Source organism: Canis aureus, chromosome 21 (assembly GCF_053574225.1).
Source record: "Canis aureus isolate CA01 chromosome 21, VMU_Caureus_v.1.0, whole genome shotgun sequence".
NCBI lineage: Eukaryota > Metazoa > Chordata > Mammalia > Carnivora > Canidae > Canis > Canis aureus.
In genome coordinates, this window is record NC_135631.1 from 43,443,190 (window position 1) to 43,449,169 (window position 5,980).

Genomic DNA, 5,980 nt, shown 5'->3' on the forward strand with positions numbered 1-5,980 from the left:
GACGTGGGATCATGCCCTGAACCAAAGGAAGACGCTCAACCACGGAGCCACCCAAGCGTCCCGCTTGTGTTATTTTTTAAAACCAAGAAAGGAGCAGTGAGCTATTCCCTTTGGCATTGCAGTTGAGTGCAATGCGCTGGACCACAGTTGGAGAACCTGACCCCCTCCACCCCCACTGACAGACACGGAGAAGACTCAGTTGGAGTAGCTGATGAGGTATGAGTAACACTTGCTTTTCTTTCCAGCATATTAGGTTGTTTTTCCTTTTTCAACTGCTTTAGCAAAACTTTGGAGAAGTTCCTACTTCTTTTGGCAGCAACCCAAATCACAGAAAAAACAAAGAGGAGGCAGGGAGATCTGGTGGCAGTCATGAGAAGCCTCTGTGAGGAAACTCATTAATTAATAATCTCATATTTAAGGGCAAAATCATCTGGAAACACATATTATTTTCCTCATGTGGCATTCTTTACGACTGTAAGAGAAAGATATGGTGTTATGTCCCTTCCTTCCGCCGATATGTACGTTGTTTTTCCAGGAGTGATGTGTTTGAATTCATATTTTTCCCAATACTCCCTGTGACAAGGAACCTATATTTGCGGCATGGCCTGCGAGAGGCGGTTTGTGCCTGTGCCTAAAGAACTAAGGAAAGACCATAAGCACACTAAATAAGGGCGAGTAAAAGCCCTATTTTCGAAAAAGGTTTACTATGAGAAATAAATGTCTTTCCCCCCTCACTTTGCCTACCACCGATCACTGGTGGTGGATGAGATCTCTCTCTTTGACCTTGCCTAGGGTCCCTGGGGATTGTGATCACTTAGATTAATAGCTGTTGTGCATACAAGCAATTCTCTGCCAGTAAAACTCGAAGAGTTAAAGTGAGCTCACTTGACAAAAATATTTGCCAATAACACAGAGCTCTTTGAAGCTGTAGCCAGCCCCCAGCTCTCGGCCATGCTTGGTAATGCACTGCTCCAGAGACTCGAGAATGGCAGCGTCGAAGAGGGCATCACTGTGCGAGAACAGAAGATGGAACGGAGACCGGTTCCGGCGGCTCCCGGGCTCTCTTACCTAATGGCTTGGTAGGCCTGTCAGAGCTAGCAGAGAGCCTTGCACCAATGATGACAGTAATAAAATGTGGCCATGAGAGCAAGGCTTGCTGATCCTTCGTTTCACCTCAGAATCATGCCATAAGGACCCAAGTACCAGGATGTTTGATTTTGCCAACTTTCAAATCACTTGAAAAAAAAAAAAAAAAAAAAAAAAAGAGCTGCTCCAAAGCTCCAGCCTCTCCAGTGTGGGCAGGGCAGCCTGGCGGGTGTGGACCAAATGGACTTTAACATGGGTGAGGTCCATGTCCAGAGGTTCGGTATTACTCACCTAAATGATATTAAACTGGAATTAGGGTTTGGAAAATGGAGAGGGGAGGATGGGAAGGGAGGGAAAGGAGAAGAATTCAGACTCCAGAAAACAGAGGCACAGCCCTGAGTCTGCACTTGACTTCAAGTGAGTCCTGTTTATAGGGAGCACACACTGATGCTTTAAGGGCCAGAGTCACCCGTTCAGTCACTCGACAAGTATTTATTGAGCACCAACTTAGAGGCGGACTCTGAAAAAAAAAAAAATAGAGACGGACTCTGTTCTATGTACTAGAGAACAAAACTGATGGGATTTGGGAGGAAGCTTATATTCTAGTGAAGGGAGACAGATCACAAATAAGTAAATAAATAACAGGGTCAAGCGATAGACTGGAGAAGGAGAAATGGGCTGACATCTTAGTGTCGTTGGCAAGGAACCCATGATGCAAAATGCTGGTAAAGACCGCTCTGGGAAGAGAGAAGAGTGGGTACAAAGGCCCTGGATTAAGAAAAATCCAGATGGTATTGGGGCGCCCAGGTGGCTCAGTTGGTTGAGTGTCCAAGTCTTGATTTTGGCTCAGGTTGTCATCACAGGGTCATGAGATTGAGCCCCGAATCAGGCTCCATGCTCAGCACAGAGTCTGCTTGAGAGTCTCTCCCTCTGCCCCTGCCCCCGATATTTCCTCTCTCTCTCTCTCTCTCTCTCTCTGAAATAAATAAATAAAGTCTTAAAGAAAATAAAAGAAAAATCCAGCTGGCCATAAGCCACAGAAAAAGAGCCATTGGCTGGGAATCTTTTCTCCTGAGATTCAGTTTATTTTGTTTTATTTTTAAAAGTATGGTCAAATAGGGATCCCTGGGTGGCGCAGCGGTTTGGCGCCTGCCTTTGGCCCGGGGCGTGATCCTGGAGACCCGGGATCGAATCCCACGTCGGGCTCCCGGTGCATGGAGCCTGCTTCTCCCTCTGCCTGTGTCTCTGCCTCTCTGTCTCTCTCTGTGTGACTATCATGAATAAATAAATAAAATCTTTAAAAAAAAAAAAAAGTATGGTCAAATATATGTAACAAGATTTAGCACTTTAACCAATTAAAAAAAATATTTTGTTTATTTATATTTGAAGTAATCTCTGCACCCAACATGGGGCTCGAACTCACAATCCTGAGATGAAGCTACTGACTGAGCCAGACGCTCCCCCCTCTTTTAAGAGTACAGTTTAATGGCATCAGGTGCGTTCCCATCATTACATGGCCATCTTCACCCCCATCTCCAGCACTCTCTCATCACTCCAACTGGAAACTACCCATTAAACACTAACTCCCGGGGGCACCTGGGTGGCTCAGTGGTTGTCTCCTTTTGGCTCAGGGTGTGATCCTGGGGTCCTGGGATTGAGTCCAGCATCTGGCTCCTGGCAGGGAGTCTGCTTGTCTCTCTGCCTATGTCTCTGCCTCTCTGTGTCTCTCATGAATAAATAAAATCTTTTTAAATCTTCAAAAAAAAATAACAGTAACTCCCATTCCCCTATCTTCCAGCCCCCTGTAACCACTGTTCTTCTCTCTGTCTCTATGGATTTAACTTCTCTAGGTACCTCACATAAGTGGAATTATACACATTTTCCCTTTTGTGTCTGTCCTATTTCGGTTGGCACAACATTTTCAGAGTTTATTCATATTGTAGTATGGGTCACCATTTCCTTTTTAAGGCTGTAGTATTGCAGACTAGTATTCCATACGTAGATATAACACATTTTGTCTGTCCATTCATCTACTGGTGGACATTTGGATTGCTTCCACCTTCTGGCTGTAGTGAATAATGCTGTGGATCCTGGTATTGAGACACAGCTTTTTATTTTTTTTTAAAGATTTTATTTATTTATTTGAGGGAGTGAGAGCATAAGCAGGGGAAGGGGCAGAGGCAGAGGGAGAAGCAGGCTCAATCCCAGGACCCCTGGGATCATGAACTGAGCTGAAGGCAGATGTGTAACCCACTGAGTCACCCAGGAACCCTAAGACTCAACTTTAAGGTGAAGCATCAATTGTCTAATTTAACTCTTGTGATGGGTGGATATGTGACTGAAACACATTTGAACCATGTTAAAAAAAAATCAAAGCAGCAAAGTATCTTAAATGATAGTATATGTTCCCCATCCCTAAGGTTTATATTTACATAGTTATTTTCCTTATTTTTATTTATTAACTGAGTGTTATACATTTCTAGATATTGACTGGGAGTAATTGTGAAGCGTAATTTGCAATTACAGAGGGCCTGCATTTTGAAATCATCGTATTTATTTTCTTTCCTGAAGTGTTCCATGTAAGATATATAATAAAACAAATTTTTTAAGTTACGTAATGCGAGAGAGCATGCAGAGATGGCTTGGTCTCCAAATTGCACCCAAACTCAGCCAGAATGTTCCAGAAGAAAGGATGCTTCTTTTCTGATGGAACAACAACAAAAGGAGCAGCTGTGCATGTGGCTGCCTACCTCCAAAACTGTGAGGGAGTAAATATGCCCTCAGACACGTTTCCCTCAAGGTCACTGTAATGTTTTCAGATAGTGACACTGAAATCCCCATAAGCCCCACTCTACCCACAATAATGGGGAACAGCGATTCTGATGCCTTTTTCCACTGCACATTGATGGTGATTTTTTGAGGTGCTTCCTAACAAATAAATGTAAGTGCACATCTGACATTTATCTAGTCAATGTGGTTTAATAAGGAACCGAGTGATTCACTGCCTTCCTCCCCCAAAATACATTTTGAAATCTTAGCTGGATTCATTAATGAGCCAGATAATTCTGTTAGAGCTGAAGACGCTCATCCAGGGAAACATCTCCTCACTATTTTAAAGTCTTGGTTTAGTTTTTTACACTTCCTTTAAAATTCATACACTCTCCATCATACAGAAAGTCGTAGCCATGTGGATACCCTAAGTATTTTCACTGAGCTTTTGAGGCTGCACAAATGAATCACAGTGTTTTCTTTCTTATTTCTTTTTTTTTTTTTTTAAAGATTTTATTTATCTATTCATGAGAGACACACAGAGAGGCAGAGACACAGGCAGAGGGAGAAACAGGGTTCCTGTGGGGAGCCCGACGTGGGACTCGATCCCAGGACCCCGGGATCATGAGCTGAGCCAGAGGTAGATGCTCAACCACTGAGCCACCCGGGTCCTAAAATCACAGGGTTTTCTAGATCCAAAATCACCGTACCCCTGATGTCCTTTGGTGTTTAGGACTGTGTTAGCATCACCCTCAGCAACTGTGATCCTATTCTCCACACTATCAAGAATTTCTAGACATTAACAAGTAGGGCTGTCCTCAATGGTGAAGGACCTGCTAGTGGGGCCAAAGGGGGGCGGGTGCTCACTACAAAGGTATCATCTTGCAAAGATTGCTGCCATTCGTTCTACGGCCACGTTCAATGGAGAATGTAGGAAAGAGGTGGTGACCTGTAATGACAAGTGCACTAAGTTTGAATTACCGTTTCTTTCTTTGTTTTCCCCCATAAGATTGGAAATGGGTTTTTCCCTTCGCCTTGGCTCACTAGTGCTGCAGATACCGGTATTTGTGGCAGCAGTAACTCCTGGCGCCTCACCCAGAGCATTCCCTCCCCCGGACACTATCCCTTCTTGGGGTTTCTAAAATGCCAGCAGAACACCAACCAGCCCTGAATTAACCAGATTGTAAACCTCGGGTTTACGCTGGGAAATCTGTAGATGCGTATGGACAAGGAGATCTGAAGAATGTCTATTTTTAGTGATTTGCCTCCGTGGTGTTTATACCATTGGGAAAATGAGTTGCAATCGAATTTAACTGTGTGGCATCTAAACTAATCAATTCCTTGCAACCCTGCTCAGTTTCTGCCTGCCTATCTATGTTTCCCTCAAATGTAGGAGGGAGGTACAGCCCGGGAACAGCCTCTGTGACAGTTGCCACCTGGGGCAGGTGCATCTCACCTGATGATACAGAATGGAAGGCTGTGTTTAGCACAATGACCACAAAAGCTCAGTGGGCAAAAAAAATAAAAAAAAAAAAAAAATAAAAATAAAAAAGCTCAGTAGGCATCGCTGACCCAACACTATAAAGAAGATGTTCTCTGCCAAGACTCTTTTTTAAAAAATATATTTTATTTAAATTCAATTTCTGGCAAGACTCTTGAGTACACAGCTGAGACTTCAAAAATCTCATCTTCCCCACCAGTCCCCTTCTCACCTCTATATCCCTGCCCTCCACCCCTGAACGTAAAACCTTATCATGGCCTCATTCGCAAAGACCCAGCTCCTTAGCAGGCATACAACATAGCAGGCTTTGCCTTGGTCTCGACTCTGTCTCCCTTCCCAGCTCCAGGGCTCGCTATCTCCCTCCCCGGCCCCATGCTCCAGGCAAGTTGAAATTCTTACTCCCCTGAAAGCAGCCCGCTGTCCCTCACCCCAGGTCAGGCTTCTGCACATGTTGGCTTCCGGGCCCCAGTGCCCTCTCCTCCCTGCTTCACCTGGTGTAGGAAACATTCAGCGTGTTTTGACTCACAGCCTCTGAACCTTCTTCTTGTGTGTGAGGCCATTTCTTACCTTATAAATCCTGTTGGGAAATAGCGCCCACCTTCTTCTATAGAATCTGGAAAGACC